Below are 19,672 nucleotides of genomic sequence, written 5' to 3'. Positions count from 1 at the left end.
ATCTATCTATCTATCTATCTATCTATCTATCTATCTATCTATCTATCTATCTATCTATCTATCTATCTATCTATCTATCTATCTATCTATTTATCTATCTATCCATCTGCCCATATACCTATCTATCTGATAAAACCTTGCCTAAATCTAGGCTTCTTAAACTAATACAAATACCTTTGCCTAACTTAAGGCTGGGAAAGAATAAGTATTTAATTAGCATTTGTTCATTTTTTTTGTTTTATCATCTTTCTCAATAACAAGTTTATTTTTTATAATTTTAATTACATTTCCTTTGTAAAAACATAAAAATGCATTACATATGTAAGAATTGCTGCAACTACCGTTGCCCCTGTTGTCATACAACACGTTTTCATCACCTTTTTAGTATTTGTTTTTTCATACTCATTTATCTCTAGCTTTTAAAAACCGCTGGTATGCACATATGAAATGTGTTTAAGTAAAATCTCTGTTGCTCAAAAGAATATTATTCTTCAAAAATAAAAAAAACATTAAAATTTTAATTTAATATGATTAGCATTTGCTGGAAGTCTTGTCTACATAGTAGTATGAAGAAAATACATGGCATATTTTATGCTTTATGTGGTCAGCTTTAAAAAGGATGTTGCATGCTTGCTTTTCCTTTTCGGTAGCTTTTTATTCTAGTGCTAATGTTCTTTTTCTTTTTGTTGCTTTTGTTACGTGTTGGCTATTGTCCAAAAAGGTGTTCCTTAATAAGCCTTTTGATGCGTAAAGTGTTTTTGGTGTTTTGTTGCCTTCTCTTTTCTACTATTGCTACTATTGTCGTGTAAGGCAGTGACAGTGTTTGTTTAATATTAACAGCAACTAAGTATAAAAGCGTTTTTGTATTTAACCCTTGAGTAGGCGTTCAACATGTTTCAACTTAAACATTTAGGTATTTTGGAGATTCGTAAAGGGTTAATTTTTTTATTCTTCAATAAAAAAAGAGCACAAGACTGACATGTATACTTTAAATATGATTAACACACGTTGCTGGGCTAAGTATGAGATATTGTATTTGTTTACTTTAGTGTTTAATTTTAATGAATTTACTAAAAAATAAAACCCCTTAAAATAGGCTTTATTTTTCTAAACTTTTTTTTCGCTACTAAAGCATCTTTAAATATTTTTAAAGAGCTGGCGCTGTAGCTAATTGGCCTTAGTACTTGTACTAAACATTTTAACTGTCTTATTTCTGTCTGTTTTAATTGGCTGGCAATTGTAGATCTCAATGTTTATATAATGCAGCCTAACAATATGCAGCAGTTTTTGTATATATATTTACAAAATACACAAATGCTTTTTTTGTGTGCAAAAAAAGTGTCATATTTAAACATGTTATTTTTAGTTGTTGTTGACAAACCAGCGAAAATATAAATATTTTTTTCCACCAAAAGAATACGAAGATAGAGAGCCATGTGTGTTGGTTTTTTTTCTGAAAATATTTTTAACGAATGCTATTTTTTTTTTCAAAGCATAATCTTAGGAGCTTTTTTGTACAAAAATCTTTGTTTGGTTTTAAAATGTAGTGGTTTTTCTTGTTTTTATTTTTAAAAGAATTTATTTCAAAGGCATTCTCAGTTGTTTTACTTTTTTTGTCTTAATCGCGTATAGAAAAATCCTTTTTTGGTTAAAAAGAAAAATAAAAATTTAGCATATGCCAAGGGTTTGTTAAAATAAAGAAAAATAAATAGATATTATGCCAGAAATTATGCTTTGCTTAAATATTTTTTTTAAAGATTTCCTAAAAAAGAAACGGTGCAAATTGTTGCTTTGTCAGTCGTCTTAACAATAAGATTTTTATAAAATATTTTTGTAAGGGCTAAAGAAATTTGTAGCATATTTTAAGGGGTAAACTAAGAAAACAAGAATCCGTTTTAAATATTATTAAGTGCATATTTTGAGGAGATTTTAAGAAATATATTGTGTAATTTTAGGTGCTCAAATGATTTATAACTCAAACTTCTTTTCCTCTTATCTTCATTTTGCAACTTTAATCTTGTATTCATTTGCTTGACCCATTTTTGGTTTTTCTCAAAAATTTCTTACAAGCAAATTGATCTTCAGCCGATAGCTTTATTTAGATCTAAACTTTAAACTTCCTTAACAACTTAAACATTGCTCCAAACTTAAAGTCTTTTAAGAATACTTTAAATACAACATCTTTTTATGCAATTTATGACAAACAAATTTTTTCCTTCATCTCAACTTATGGTTACGCATGATAAGACTGAACAGCAATTGAAAAAAAAATTTACATACAATACCACTATTACGCACTTGTTGGCTGCTATTTGCCGGCACATATTATGTCATTATGTTAATATTTTTCTAGAGGTAGTTTGTTTGTTAATATGACCAAAAAATGATTATCATGGTTAAAACCATAAAAAACGGAATTATGTACAAACTTTGCAGTTACAATAAGGAAGAATAATAAGTTTTGTTGAAAAACATAATAATTTTTGAATAAATTTGTCTGCTATCAGTACAATAAACAAGATGATATTTTTTGAACATATAGATAAATTTACAAAAAGTACAATATATTGATTTGAATGTGGTATTTACTTTGGAAGGACCAAACAGTCGCAATAGAGTTTATATCAAAGAATAGAATATACTATAGACTGCACTGTTTACCATATTATAGATCAAACTATAGGTTATTTAGTTAGTTTGATCAGAGGATTTACATATGTATATACATCAAATCCGAAGAAATATACCTAGGCCTCTATCGGGCCTGTTGTGCGCTTCTTAACCAGTGCCTCAGGTGGGAATCGAACCCACCACCCCGGTCTACCAGACTAGAACTCGAACCACTAACCTATCGGAGGTCACTATAGCTTATAAAGATGAGTAGACATGAATTCAAACTATATTTTAGTAAATACGAAAGTCTTGACTACTGAACGGAAGAAGGACTAGACTTTAGTCATGACTATAATGTAGACTTAGTAGATTAGTATATAGTCGAGAATATAGACTATAGTGCAGATTATAAACTAGGTTATACTCCTGTCTATAGTACGGACTGTTGTTTAGAGTATCGCCCATAGTGTAGTCAAGGCAATGGGCCAGACTATAGTCCAAAATGTTGGATAAACTTGCAGACTGTAGACCAGACTATAGTAAAGAAATTTGGTCGTGACTATAGTCCAAAATATGGAATAAACATTTGCAAACTATGGACTGGATAATAGTTCAGGCAACATGATTGATTAAAGTCCGTACTATAAACAAAACTGTGTAGCTTAGACTATAGAAAAACTGTAGACCAGACTATAGCCTAGACGACAGAATAGACCCTAGACTGAATTATAGTGTAGACTAAGGACTTGACTATAGTTTACACTATGGACTATTGTTGAGACTCTAGGCTTAATTAGAAAACAAATTAAGGACTATAGTCGAGTCTAAAGTACTGTTTAGATTATAAGCCTGATAGATCTTTGTCTATACACTACCTTAGTATAAACGATTTTAAAAACTTCTCAGATATTTTATAACAAATTACAAACCACTATCATAAAGACAAGTCGAACGTCATACTGTAAATCATTTTTCATTTCAAACCCCTTCCAACTCTTGCAAAAAAGAATTTCATCCAAGGAGCACAACATTAATCTTTTATTGATATTTGCAATGTCAATGTCAACATTTTCTTGTGTAAAACACAAATAGGCAAATTACCAACACATTCGGTGTGAAAGGTTAAATTTAACCAAACAATTTCCTTGCATCAGAAAACCTAGAAAAGGAGCAATCTACGATAAGGAGCAAATACGAAATTGACAGCAGCTAGCAAACAGTTAAAAGATATGGCAACAGCATTGATGGTAATACCACAAAATTGTTTGTCAAGCAACAAGCATCATTTGGTAGTAAAATGTTAAAAACCACAATTCAAAGATACACAACAACAGTTACCCTATACAAAAACTACACATATGTAAGCACACACACATATGCACACACGCACTCTCACACTCTCCAATTTCTTATGTAAAGTAACAACTTTTTGTAACATTTTCAAACACATGTCAAATTTGAACTGTCGATAACAAGATATCAAATTGCTGAAAAAGTTTGTTTTAACATTAAGGCACTTAACATCACACTAACACACACGCACTCTTAAGAAATTTCCTATATAACATTTATGTGTTTGCAAGGATACATGTATCCTTTGAAACTATGTAAGTGCTGGGAAAGCAACTAATATTTAATGCATTCAAAATATCAATATGCAGTGTAAAGTATTGTGGGAATATAGACTTCTTTTTGGGGGGAAATTTTTAAGTTTAATGTAAATTAAAAAAAAACCGGATGTAAAAGTAAAATATTTGTTTTAGTTTCTTCCTTTCATTTCTATTTGAAACACTTAAGGTGTTGTTTTGTTTGTTTAAATATTGGTTAACCTTAAATTGAGTTTATTAAAGGAATTGTATTGCTACAGCTCCATATATATACTTTTGATTTTAAAGCTATAAAATTTTCTTTTAAGAATTATATGTTTTAAATTAGAAATGTTCATTTACCACTAACACTAACACACATTGTCTCTAATATATCTATATAAAATGTAATACTTCCAACATTCATGCTTATAAATGTTCAATATGACTTAATGATGATGTTATTTATGTATATGATGGTTTGGGGGGTGGTAGGTTTTCCATTTCTTTACTTTATTTATTACTATAATATTTTTCTTAGAATTTCTTATTTTCTGCAAAGTATACAAACTTATAGTTTTTATAACTTATTTCTCAACATAGACCTTTAGTTATTGTCAATTTTGATTGTATCATAAAAATGTCGTAAACTAACCTTCAAACCTCTTACTCTACTCTAATATCTACTATCTATGTTCAAACATATTAGATGAATTTCTTGTTGTTGTTGCTGTTTTTTATATATATTGCAATTTTAGTGGATTAAATATGACTATATGGCCTATAGAAAAATCGTAAAATTTTCCACAGGTTACAGGCAAGTGCTTATGTCTACCACACAGTATGTATTAACTGTCTAAAGTAGTCGAAAGAAACTGAGAAAACAAAATTATTAGATTTTTATAGTTTTTGTCATTTGGTAAATGTAGGTATTTTGTCACTTGCCGCCAGAGATTGTGAACAGTTTTTTTTTGTGAAATAAATTGTAATGGAAAAGTTTTGGCCGCAATCACTTAAATGTACCTATATATATAACAAAGCTAAAAAGTAGGCAATATTTATCAACATAATGTATGCCAAAAAGTATGCAATATTTTTTCTAATATTTGATTTTATTACTGAAAAAAAGCAGAGGTTAATTTTGTGGGGTAATATGAAATAGATTGGTTTCTGGGACTCAAATCATTAGCCTACAGTCTGCGGAATATTCTTGGTCATCTGATCTTTGGTCTATGTTATAGTTTAGATTAAAGTCTAATCTATAGTCTGAGCTATGCCCGGTAGTTATAGGTAGTACAATGTGGACAATAGTGTGGACTGAAAACTTGAGTATATTTTGGTTTATAGTCTAGTATATAGACTGAGTTATAGTCTGTTCTTTTGTGACGTCAAGAGATCATTATATACCTGTAGTAGAGGATATATTTTGATCTTTTTTCTAGCATACAGACATTCATTAATGTGATCTAAAGTTTGGACTTTTGTGTGGACTATAGCCTGGTCTATAATCTGGTATATATTCAGGTTTATAGTCAGGACTACAATCTATACACTGGGCTATAACATAGACGACAGTATAGTCTGATCTTTATTTTAGCATATAAAGAATGATCTCTTTAATCTGGTCTAAAGTTTAGAGTTTTGTCTATATTCTATTTTATAGTCTGGACTATAATCTGATTTATAGACTGGTCTTTAGTCTGGTTTGTATGGTCTACAGTCTGAACTAAAGTCAGGTCTAAAATCTGTTATAGACTATCGAAAGTCTATTGTGTGATAAAAAACGTGATCCTGGTTATGACTTTTCCGAAAAATATATATTACAGTCTGGTCTTTTGATTAGACTACAGTCTGGTTTGTATGGTCTACAGTCTGAACTAAAGTCTGGTCTGTAGTCTGAACTACGGGGGGTTTTATAGGCTGAACTGTTATAGACTATCGAAAGTCTATTTTTCTTGTTTATAATCTGATTCATAGTCTGAACGTCAGGCAGTCTTATCTGTAGTCTGCACTACAATGGAATTTTTAGGCTTGATTGAAGTCGTACTGAAAGGCAGAACTTTTGTCTATAAACTACACTAAAGAAAGTCTATTACAATATTAAAACCGTGGTTCTTGTTAAGACTTTATTCTGTTTCAAGATATTTCAATTACATTCATCTCTTGAAATACCTTTTTATCCTACATCTACAAATCCTGTTTGCAAAAAAAAAGAACTTTATTTTCATACCCACCTCTCTCGCATATTGTTTTCTGTCATTAAATTTAAAATATACAATTGAACAATATTTGAAAAATTACACCACAAAAAAATATTGAATTAATAATAAACATGATACCGAATACAATAAATATACAAACATTGAATACACAACAAAAAAATACATATTTAACCTCCTACCAGAACTCTAAACAAACAGCTCCTTTGTAAAATGTCAAAAAAGACGCGTGTTAAACATAAGAGTCAAACATCATGACTAAGGGAGTTCTATATATACATATAGACATATTTTTTTTTTCAAATTGTAATTTTTGCAATACAACGATATTAACATGTACGTTAACGGTGGATACAAAATATTTGGCAACATGTTTGCCATTATCAAAGCCAAAGGCAAAAAATCAAAAAAATAAAAAAAAACAATATGAGCAACGTATGTCTCACGAATGAGCAGTTGTTTGCTGTAAACTAAACGAAGAAGGGGGCTGCTGAAAAACGTGAATGAAAATCTAACTGAGTGAATAGTCATACTTACTTTCTGAATTACTACGCGCGGTTAAACGCAAAACAAAAGTAATTTCTCAAATGAAAACTCCAACAGCAAAGGCATTAGCGACAAGAAGAAAAATCGCTTAAATCCCTTTTGACAGCCGTAGTTAGCAGCACATCAAACCGCCTTATACCGCCACAGCAAATCATTCAATGGCAGTTGTTTGATTTATTAAATAGAGAAGAAGAAGGACGTCAAACGAAAATCAAGGGGCATAGAAATTGATCTGTTTTCTGTGGTTAATGGCTTATTTAAATGGCTTCGATGTTGGCAAATGAAAAATTGCAAAATTGTTAACACTCGCGTTTTTTCTCCATTTAAAATTAAATGTAATAGATATTGATATTTCTTTTAGGCTTTAAATCATAATCACTGAATGATATTTGAAAAAAAAAAAAAAAACAAAATTGAAATTGAAAAATTCTCTTTTAGTCCTCCTCCTTCCTAAACAACAAAATAAAAAAGGAATTGTAATTGCAAAAGTAAATCATAAACAATGTAAACTCATCTTTATGGTTACCCTTGGTGTGGTACAGACGAAGACTGTAACAAAAAAATTTGCATATTTTTAGGGTGAGTGTATATATTTTTTTTTTAATTTTCGCGTAATAGCTAACGGATTTTCCATTTAAATTATTTGAAAATTAATCTAATAAGCAACATTGTTTCCTTGTTGTCTCAAGCAAGGTTATTTAGATATAATTCATGTTAAAAAGCGCGCGCTCCAGGAATAAGAGGGGGCCGTACATTTCTGTTAAATTATGAGTTTGTTAAGAGGTTTTTTTTTTTTTTTTTGCTAAAGTTTAAAATTTGAACTTTCTTGTTTTGCGTTTGTGATAAGTCAATTTTACAACTCATTGATGCAGAAGATCAAAACTTCCGTATTTTATTTTTTATTATTTGTTAATATTAAGTATTTGTTGTTGTTCGTTTGTGTGTCTGATATGGAGACAAAGTCTTCGTTGTCATTTTGTTAAACTTTAAGATGTCAAAGCTTCTTGAGGTTGAATATTAGCTAATGAAATCTATAAGAAATATAATCTGTTAATGATAAGTGAAAGCATACTTTTAGGAGGTGGTTTGAAGTTGTAGTTGTAAGGAATAAGGATTTCAATCTCTGTGTACATAGCTCAGACTATCGACTAGACTATTGTTAAGAATATAGAATTTACTAGTTAAGTCTAAAGTCTAGTCTTTAGTCGAGTCTGTAGTCTAGTCTATAGCCTACACTATAGACTAGACTATAGTCTAGTCTATAGTCTAGTCTATAGTCTAGTCTATAGTCTAGTCTATAGTCTAGTCTATAGTCTAGTCTATAGTCTAGTCTATAGTCTAGTCTATAGTCTAGTCTATAGTCTAGTCTATAGTCTAGTCTATAGTCTAGTCTATAGTCTAGTCTATAGTCTAGTCTATAGTCTAATCTATAGTCTAGTCTATAGTCTAGTCTATAGTCTAGTCTTTAGTCTAGTCTATAATCTATTTTATAATTTGGTATATAGTCCAGTCTAAAGGCTAGTCTAGATTCTAGTCTAAAGGCTAGTCTATGGTCTAGTCTATAGGCTAGTCTATAGTGTAGTCTATAGTCTACTTTATAGTCTAGTCTATAGTCTAGTCTATACTCTATTCTATGTCTAATCTGTAGTCTAGTTTATAGTTTAGTCTATAGTCCTGTCTATAATCTATTCTATAATCTGGTCCATAGTCTAGTCTGTAGTATACTCTATAACGTAGTCTATGTTCCATAGTCTATAGTATAGCCATTAGTTATATGTAAGTCAAGTCAATAGTCTAGTTTTTTGTCATAGTCTAATGGTTCAAAAGTCGTTGCATACTTTTAGGCGTTTTAAGAGTTCATTCTTTTTTCTTACACTTAAGCAAAATCTTATTTAAACAATTAATTTCTATTGCATACTTTTAGTTAAGCAATTACATTTATTTCCCTCTTACTATACATAATTAGATTTTTGTGTTGTTCTTGTTGTTGTTGTTGTTGGTTTTCTGTTTTTTTCATCTTCTTCATAATCAAATTCATTTAAAAAGCTATTGTTTTAAGCATAAACACATATACTTTAAAGCAAATCATATGCTCTTTTACAACTACAAAAGGCAGCTTAATGAATGACGTAGGACAATGGGTTTAAAGTGCGTATAAGGTGGGTAGTTTAGTATGTGGTTTTTGTATGTATGTGTGTATGTTGCAACCTAAAAAAAATGAAATGAAATCAAGAACTCATTAAGCCAAAACGGATGCTTGTAATCACACTTTTTCTTAAAACAAGTCAAAACAAAATATGAAAAAATATTAAAAAAGAATAAATAAACCCGCAGCTGAGAGAAGTCATGTTCATTGCATTTCAGAAAAAAAATTTACTTTTGCTGCTACAGTTTAACACAAGGAAACTAAAAACAAATAGAAATTTGTCGTTTTTATAAGTTGGTGGCAGGCAGCAAGCAAAACAGAACATGTTGGATAAATTGTTGTGAAAAAAGCACAGTATAACTCTACTTGTCGCCTACAATTATTCATTAACTTGCAAAAAATTATATTTTAACAAAAAACGGAAATATATGTTCGCCTGAAATTAAAACAAAAATACAAAACAAAGATATAACAGCGTCACTACGAGTAGATTTCACAAAAATAGCAAACGAAAAAATATTCTGAAGAACAAAGTATAGAAATTAAAAAAATATATATTGTACTATTAACTTGACTGTCTCTGCCATATATTTAGCAGTCCAACCCGGCCTGCCCAGCACTTAGGTGGCTCCTACAAGTCAAGCATTTAGTTGTTTTATTAAATGGAAGCAGTGTTTACCACTAATAAAACAAAAAGTCAAAAGTCCTTAAGCATTTATGAGCAGTAATGCAGCCCGATTTTCTTTTTATTCTATAGAGCAGCAGCAATTTGTTGTTGTTGCTGATGCCGCTGTTGCTGTGAAATAAATGAATGAATGAGTGAATAAATGAAGAAGGAAGGCAAGCAGGTAGTGAGCAATTAATGAGTATGAGAATACTGTTAGGCAGCATATTCAAAGGGTTACGACCCGTATACGGGTGGCTCATGTGAAGAATAATGTAAAAAGAAAAAATAGTGCGACATAGTGGATTTTAGTTGAAGGCTTAAAATTTCCTTTTTTCTACTTTTTGCCAAACCATAAAAATTAAGACTATAAAATGCGGGCAAGTGGCAAGCAAGCATTTCCGTTGTTCACATTCTCCCCATTGCACCCGCTAACAAATTACTTCGTTATATAATTTCATATAGACTACTTTTAGCTGGATTTTTTTATATTTTAAATCACTCTTTTACTATCAGCCTCATAATTTAACCTAAAGCGGCTACTACTGCAACCACCACCACCCACTTCCTTTCGTATGCCTGCAAAGCAACAACAATAAGTGAAAAAAAAAATCCAACGACCAAGAAAGAAATCTACAAATTGTTAAAGGCCTGGCAGTTGTCATGTGGTCACAAACATTTTGTTAAAGCGCAAATCTCCTAGCTCAATGTTGTATCTCACAGATTTCCTTTTTGTTTTTAACTATAAACGCAGTATCATACAACAAATCACACACTCATACTTTTTGTAATTATTCATTACAAAAAAAAAATAATGTAAAAGAAAAAAATGTTGTATTTATATATAAAATTCATAATTACATTTACTCCGGTAATTAAAAATTATTGTAATACTCATACACATTCATAAAGGGAGTGAGACGGTAAAAGTAGTGTTTTGGCCAACAATATAAAGAAACTGAGGTTTTTAAATATTATTGTAGTTTTTATTTTAGATGATTTTCTTAACTAAGATATGCGTAATGTGTTCTCAAAAAGGATGTAGAAAGAAAAGCCTAAAACTAGGCAATATTTTTATCATTTAAAAATTCCTAATTTTAGGCAATACATTTAAGTCTGATTGAGAAAGTAATCTTTCTCAGTTAGAAGTATAGTTTGGACTATAGTTTTCTTTAACGTCTGAACTGTAGTTTTGTCTATTGTGTGGACTATAGACCAGTCCATAATCCAAAATATAGGCTATGGGATATACTCTTCTGGAATGTTGTCTATTTCATTAATAGGGACCATTAAAAAATCCAAAAATTAGGCAATATTTATATTATTGAAAGACGCCTGAATTTAGACAATACTCTTTTGAGACTGATTGACAACTATTCGTATTTAGTTAGGAATATAGTTTGAACTATGACCTGATAGTAGACTATTCTATAACCTAGACTATGGGCTTTACTATTCTGAAATGTATTCTACTGCATAATAGCGGCTATAGGCTGCAAAGAATAACCTAAAATTAGGCAATATTTACATCGTTGGAAGACGCCTAAATTCAGACAATCTTGAGACTAATTGAAAAACTAATCTTTCTCAGTTGGGAATAAAGTTTGTACAATGATATAGACTATAGTCTTAAATATAGTTAGGTTTAGACTAAAGTCAAGTCTATACTATGAACTAGACTATAATCTAGTTAATAGTCTTCTATCATTACCATAGTCTATAGGCTAAAATATAATAGACAAGTCTATAGACTGAAATATCGTGTATGAACTGAACTATTTCAGAATATAGTCTACTTTGTAATAGGGACTATATTCTGTGCGATTTTTTTGTCTGTAATCTAGTATATAGTCTTAATTATAGTCTCTTACAGTTAAAATGGTCTAGTCTATAGGCTAGAGCATAACCTTATCTATACTCTATACAATACACTAATCTATTGGCTGGACTCTTTTCTGAACTAAAGCCTAGACACTAGTTTGAACTGCTACTTAATAATGTGGACTGTTGTCTAGCCTATATTCTGGTTTATTGTCTAGTTCAAACTCTTTTTTATGGTACAGTCTGTAGTCCATAGCATAGTCGGAAGTCTAATGACTAATATCAAAATCATAGTCCATACTATCATGTTTCCTTGATATTTATATCATCTATCTCTCCTAAATCACTTTTCCTCATTGTTACCCTCGTTTTCTCTTATTTATTGTCCCCCTTTGGCTAATAAATCTGTTCAATATATATTTTTTTACTATTTAAATAATTTCTTATGATTTATCATTGCTTTTAACTCGTGAACATGCCACAAAGATTTAATATAAAAAATTGAAAAGACTTAAGAAAAAACGAATTTGCATAAAACCGCGTATTTGCCATGGTAACCTTAAGTCATCAAATATCGTTCGTTTTTTGTGCTTAAGCAAGAGGGTGGTGTGTTCGAGACAAAATGCGAAAAAAAATGCTTTAAAATGTCAATTGAATCTGTTGCTAAATATTGCGAATACTTGTACTTTAAATGATTAATGACATTTTTTGGGCAGAGACGCCAAAGAAGCAATTTTTCATGTAATAAGAATTTGATTAGTTTTTGATTTTTTTAGAAAATGGAAAACAATGATTTTGAAATTAATATTTAGTGTCAATAGATTAAGATGTTAAATACAGAATAGATATATACACAATTAACTCTTAAAAGTAGGCTATGTTTTTCATTTAATTATTTTCCTAAAAGTAGGCAATATTATTGATTTCTATGGTATTAAAAGTATACTATTTTAGATTTTAAATAACTTTTAATACATACGTGCACTGTTTTATTCAATTATCCTTAAAGTCTTCCACATTATTCAACGTTATCGATGAAAAACTATACTTCCTTTAATACTTAATTCAAACTAAATAAAAATTCTTTTATTTGTCCTGTCATTTCTCTTACAATTGACGCTTGTCAGTTAATACAGCAATATCATCTATCTCATCTTGTAGCCCTTAAAGTATACAGCAAATGAAAAATAAAAAAAAAATAAAATGTTAAGCATCTTGTAATGTCCTTTAATCAATTAATTTGTTTTTCCAACTCCTTGCATAATCACACAAAGACAAACAGCTACACTTTATAACAACAACTGGCCATAGAATATATATCATCATACTGTAGAAGTAAAAATATCCTGAAAACGAAACTCTAAACTTAAGCTTATACAATGATGGTTATTGTGTCTGACAGTCAGTTACCAAAAACGAGCAAGAAAAACAACTGAAATGTACCCATCTCTTTAATCCCTTGTACAGACACACCCATTGGAAAGCAGAAATGGAACACAGTCAAACAGCAAGCAGGAAACCTTTGCATTTTCTAAATAGAAAGTACATGATGAAGTAAATGATACAAAGACATACTTGAGCTTCATTGCTTCTTCTATTTTTTGCCTTTTCTGCAGATGGACTAAAATTAAGAATTCTTATAGAGTTTCTTGTGTTGTTTGAGTACAATGAAAAAATTCCAACAACTTGAATTAACAATCAATTGTCATTTGAACTTCGAGTTGCTCTTTTTTTCTCTTCTTATTTCTTTTAGAGTTTGTGTGCTTTAATGTTAGAAATCGGATACAATAAGATGTCCTTTACAATGGTCTGTCTATTTTTGTCAAGTGTTTTTACAAATGATTTGTAGACTTTTGACAGTTTTTTCCTTTTATTGCATTTTATATTAGTTTCTGTTATTGTAGTTAGAAAAAAAGGTGTTAAAATTTATATTATGTATCTTAAGTTATGCTAAGAAATTTTATTAAATTTTTTTATGTTGCATACTTCAAGGTTTGCCAAGAAGGAAGAAATGAAATTAGTCTATACAAAGTTTTTTTCTATCACGACTATAGACAAATATATAGATCAGACTAGACTATATAGACTAGACTTTATACTAGACTATAGACTAAACAATTGAATGCAAACAATAGTCTTTAAAGTAGTCTAGTCTATAATCTAGTATATATTATAGTTTAAAGTCTAGTAATCATTCTATAGTCTAGTCTATAGTCGATTCTATAGTATAGTCTTTAGTCGAGTCTACAGTCTAGTCTATAGAAAAGTCTATAGTAGTCTTTAGTCTTTAATCTAGTCTTTACTAGTACAGACTAGACTAAAGAATGGACTATTGACCAGACTATAAACAAAACAATAGACTAGACTATAGACAAGATTACAGACTAGACCCTAGTTTAGACTATAACCTTGACTATAGACTAGACTATATACTAGACTATATGGTAGACTATACATTAAATTATAGACTATACTATAGACAAGACTGTAGACTAGACTATAGACGAGACTATAGACTATGTTTTTACCCAGACTTAAGAGCAGATTTAGAAATAGTCTCAACTATAGCTTAATCTATATGTTTCTTACTTCTGTTGGTCCTATCTTTTTTGCCAACTTTTAAAACGAAAGCAACATATGCGTTATCTTTCCATAGGGTGGCTTTTACATTTTTGACATATTTTTGTGAAAACAATTTTATTGGCAGAAAATCTTTTAACTCAATTTCCTTAAGCGTTATTTTCAACACTTTATGCTTTATTGCCTTCAACAAACAAATCTCTTTAAAATAAACTTCCTTCCTGATTTTTCCTTAAAAATACAAAAAAAAAAAATCAAACAAACAAAACCAGCCATAAAAAATTTCCGCAAAAAATAACACATGTTTTTTTGGGCTTTAAAAAAATCTAAAAAAAAAAAACTAGCAAATATATCGTATTACACCCTTAAAATACACAATTTACTTCATATGTTTTTCTTTTGCGCCTTAAAATATACCCCACCACCGTAACAGCCTCAAGTTATGCTACTTGCTATACCGTATAACATTACAAGGTCCGCCTAAAAATATATGTAACAAATAAATTGACAAGTGTCATTTCAAACGAAAACAAATAATACACCACATTTAACAATATTTATTTATTTAACTAAGTTTGTTTATTTATGTGTATGTATTTACGTTTTGTTGGTCTTTGTTGGAAACTTGTTAATTACCTTGTTGCTGTAAGACTTTAAGACTAATTATTCACCTTTGAATATTGGCCATTTATCTATTACAGTATGTCTGTCTGCAACGACTATTCAACACAAATTTTTCATGGTTACCCTCTTGTATTTAAAGAAAATTACTCAAAGGAATTTTCTTTTACTAGAATTTTTTTTCTTGCTTTAAATTTGCTAAAGTAAGTTCGTCTTGCTGTAGTTTCCTTATTAATGTATTGAAATGTTTTTGGTGTTTGGGCTGCTGGTTTTATAGAACCCCGAAGATTAATTAACTGTGTGTGTATTTTTGCTCCATCTTTCGGTAAGACACCCTCTTTGGTTGTTAATTTTTTCTCTGTTTTTTTTTTTTGGTCCAAAATTAATTGTTAGTTATTCAAAGACATTTTTTCTTATTTCTTGTTTAAACATGTTGGAATACAAATAGATTTTTCTAAATGTTTTTCTTTTCTATTTTGACATTTGTAGTCAAAGTCAATAAGTAAATAAATGTAGATAATTACACACACACAGAAGTAACATAAGTAAACAAAACTGTCAATGAAAAATTTGTGTTATATACTTTTGGTATAGAATGAACATAAATTAATTGTAGCATACTTTAAGGAAGATTTGAAAAATTATACTATAAAGACGATTTAGAATTAAAGAAATTACCTTAAAACTATTCGGTATCTTTTCCAAAAAAAAGGATGACAATTAAAGATTGTAGCAGTTAGAGCAATAATTAAAGTCTATTTTCTATTAAGTTGTTATTTAAACGTAAAATATTTTAAAAAACCTAACAAGCTTTTCTTTTCTTTTTTCAGTTTAAAAACTTCGACTAAAGTTATTGGTAAGTGATTGATTATTTTTTGTATTTATTAGCATTCATAACAGATTTTTAACATTTAAAGGGTTGGCTATAGTCTCGCCTGCATTTTTACATTTAGTCTTAAAATTCGTCAAAATTGGCGATTTTATACAGATTAGGCACTTGTTATTACATTGATCTGTAGAGTGGAATATGGACTATCTAATCCAGTTTCTAATCTTAACTACAGATAGACTAGACGTCATGCTATACATTAGTGGCGACTACTTAATAACTATCGAATACAGCCTGTATTAGGGTCGTAGTCTATATAAATCTTTAATAAACAACAGTCTCATTTATAGACAAGATCATAATCAGAACTAAAGACTAGATTTTAGTCTCGACTCACGTATAGTCTGTCCTTTAGACTAGACTAGTCAGTCCTATAGACTAGACTAGTCAGACCTATAGACTAGACTAGTCAGTCCTATAGACTAGACTATAGTCTGTCGTATAGACTAGTCGATCCTATAAGCTGCACTATTCTTTGTCCTATAGAGTAGCCAATAATCTATCTCATAGTCTGACTTCTAGACTATAATCTTTCTAAAGACTAGACTTTAGAAAAAATACCTTTTGTCTTTCCTATAGACTACACTTTAGTCTAACATATAGACTAGACTAAATTCTGTCCTATAGACTAGACACTTGTATATCGTATAGACTGCAGACTGTCCCACTAGTCTCTAGTTTGTCATATAATCTATACTAAACACTATCCTATAGTCTACACTATACTATAATCTTTCCTAAAGACTAGTCTATACAATCAAATACCTTTTATAAGGCTATAGTCTGTCCTATAGACTAGACTATAGTTTGTCCTATAGACTACAATATACTCTGTCCTATAAACTAGACTTTACACTAAAAACGAAGACTTTTTGTAATTTTTTTTATCAAAATTACTTTTATTAAAAAAAATTATAAAATTTTTATAATTTTCCTTCAGTGTATTGTGCTTGCACGCCTTTCAAATTTCAGTTGCATCCGTAGCATCGGCTGTTGTTGGTGCAGCAGTAGTACTAGAACCATGTCTACAGCCTCCACCTCGACGGCCGCCTCCACGATAAGCAGCATTATCCACTACTTTAAAGCCCGAATTAGAGGCGGGCTTCATTAGCAAAGGTTGGGAAAACTGGACAAAAGATTAATATAAATAAAGAATATTTTAATTTAGAAAACAAATACTAACCACTAAACTACAACAAATTAGACACAAAATTATCAAAAACTTCATGACTTTTTTGCTTTCAATGTTCACACTAAACTAACAAACTATTCATTAAAATGATTTAATAAATGTGAAAATTTCAATAGATTTTTTCATAGAAATAATAGCCATAATAATTATAATTATAATCATTTAATTAAATGAGATCAAAAGTCACTAAACCATAAAATTCTAATGAATTGAAAACGGCAATTAAATCATTAAATTATATCGTACGTAACTCTATAGTATTTCCACTACCATTAGTTCTGGTTTCTGAATTGAGGCTAGAAACAGTCATAACTCATAAACAAATCAATTTACCAAAACAATTTGTTATCGATAGAGCTTAAGCTGTGTACTAGTAAGTAGCCTGATTGCACTTTATAACCCTTTTTGCTGCAATCACACCCTTTCAATAACATGAACATGCACGACAATCTGTAATAATCCCAGCACACAATTCAATAAATCACCTACACTTCCATTCGAATAAGCATTCAATCCCTTATGATTTTTTAACCCCTAAAAATGTGCAACATTTATTTTAGCAACAAATCAAGCATTCCAAATTCGACTGGTAACAACAACAATAATGAAAAAACATAAATTCATATACAAAAATCATTTGAAATTGCAACACAAAATGCAACAGACAGACTCTGTGTGTGTGTCTATATTTGTCCACAAGTATGTAAAACAATGCAATAACAAGTTAAACATAAATCTTTTATCCTTGCAACAAAACAATAATGCACAAACTCCTGCACATATGTGCATTATCCTTGTAACTAAATATTTGCTAGTGTATGAGTAAATAAGTATCAATGCTTAAGATTTACTATAGAAAACAGCCTTGAATGTGTTTATAAAGCTTTAGTAAATATGCTAGAGATATTAAGGTTGATAGGAAAGAGAGACAGAGAGAAGAGTTTATGCACTGTTGTTGTATGTACTTAATATTTACTCTCATACTCTTTGCTGCAGCTAACTAACATTCGTACATATGAAGCGTTATGCTTAAGCTGGTAATCTGTGATTTTCAAAATTGTTTCACAAAGTGTCATAAATCAATAAAGTACCAATAAGTCGTGGTGTCAAAAATCTATGGGGGTTAAAGAATGGTGTTTAAATATAGTTGACGGGAGCGAAGGTATAATGGAGCCTTTAAAAAAGCCAAAGCTGTTAATAAGTAGAGGAAAGGTACTATTAATAAGAATTATTATCGCGATATTTTCTATAGTTAAGCGCATGATCTACTCTACAGTTGAGATCATGATCTATTCTACAGTTGAGAACATGATCTACTCTACAGCTTAGAGAATGATCTATTCTACAGTTGAGAACGTAATCTCCTCTACAACTCAGGGTATGATCTACTTAACAATTGAGAGCACGATCCGCACTAAAGCTGAGAACATGATCTCATCTACAGATGAATGTATGATCTACTCTACAGTTGAGAGCATGATCTACTCAGCAGTTGAGAACATGATCTACTCTATAGTTGAGAGCTAGATCTATTCTTCAGTTAAAAGTGCGATCTACTTCGCAGTTGAGAACATGATTTATACAACATAGAGTATGATCTAATTTACTGCTGAAAGCACGATCCACTCTAACATTGAGAACATGATCTCCTTTACATATGAGAGTATGATCTACTCTATAGTTGAAAATGATCTACTCAGCAGTTCAAGATCTACATTGACAGCTTGATCTATTTTTAGTTTAGAGTATAAACTACTTCGCAGGTGAGAACATGATCTCTACAACTGAGAGTATGATCTAATTTACTGTTGAGAGCACGATCCACTCTAACGTTGGAACATGATCTCCTCTACAGATGAGAGTATGAGAGCATGATCTACTCTACAATTAAGAGCTTAAACAATTATTCAGTAGAGAGATATTTCACAGTTTAAATCATGGTCTACTCAGCAGTTGAGAACATGATCTACTCTATTGTTGAGAGCTTAAACTATTATTCAGTTGAGAGCATTATCTACACCATTTGCATTTGAAAAATCATATTCTTTATAATGAATTACTCTACAGTCATAGGAAAACAACCGTTTTATTTTTTTGGAGGCCTTAACTCTTATTTCTTAAAACACCCGCTATATTTCCACAACTACCAACATTAACTTACATGCACGAATGCAAATGCAAGACGACATCTACAAACTTGAAAATGCAAATTTTGCAAAAGGATGCCAACAATCTAACAATACACTTGTAGCAGCATAAGGACAGCCAGCAATTCAAAAACAAACATCAACAACATATTTCAAGCAATTTTCAATTGAATTCTAAATCAATCAGATTGAGACGATGACATTTCGAAAACAAGAACTTACTACTGCTGGCAAAACTCAAGTTAAAGAGAGAATAGGAAGTGTGGGAGGAGAAAAGCTAGGGAAGGGAAACTTCGAATGGCAAAAGGTTATAAGATATAAGATCATAAATCTTTAGAATGATTATGAATCCTTTAAACCATAGACAAAACAAACAACAACAATACAAATGTTGCATATAGCAGTTGTATAATGTTAGATTGCTGTAACGGAAATATGGGCTAATATGAATTGATTTTGATATATTAATGGCTAAAAAGACCAAAGACTACAAATTACAATATTTCAAATTTGAATTTTCTTTGGCATAAATAAATTTAGAAATACAAACCTACAGCAAGTTTAAAGGATTTAAAATCTCTTTATGTGTGTTTGTGGGTATGTGTGTTGGAGTGCATTTGTAATAAAGGAATCTAGAAATTTATCTTT

General features: G+C 30.2%; 1 protein-coding gene across 1 annotated transcript in view; it reads left to right on the top strand.

The window, feature by feature from the left end:
* LOC111682821 (nuclear pore complex protein Nup88) overlaps positions 1 to 19,672 on the top strand; it is a 226,818-nt gene that overhangs the window by 64,163 nt on the left and 142,983 nt on the right. The window contains exon 2 of the mRNA XM_046945790.1: positions 15,627 to 15,652. The gene's annotated coding sequence lies outside the window, so the exon portion shown is untranslated. The remainder of the gene's footprint in view (positions 1 to 15,626; positions 15,653 to 19,672) is intronic.

Source organism: Lucilia cuprina, chromosome 3 (assembly GCF_022045245.1).
Source record: "Lucilia cuprina isolate Lc7/37 chromosome 3, ASM2204524v1, whole genome shotgun sequence".
In the NCBI taxonomy this organism is placed as follows: Eukaryota; Metazoa; Arthropoda; class Insecta; order Diptera; family Calliphoridae; genus Lucilia; species Lucilia cuprina.
Note: the sequence above shows the minus strand (reverse complement) of the source record. Positions and strands in the feature narration are given on the sequence as shown.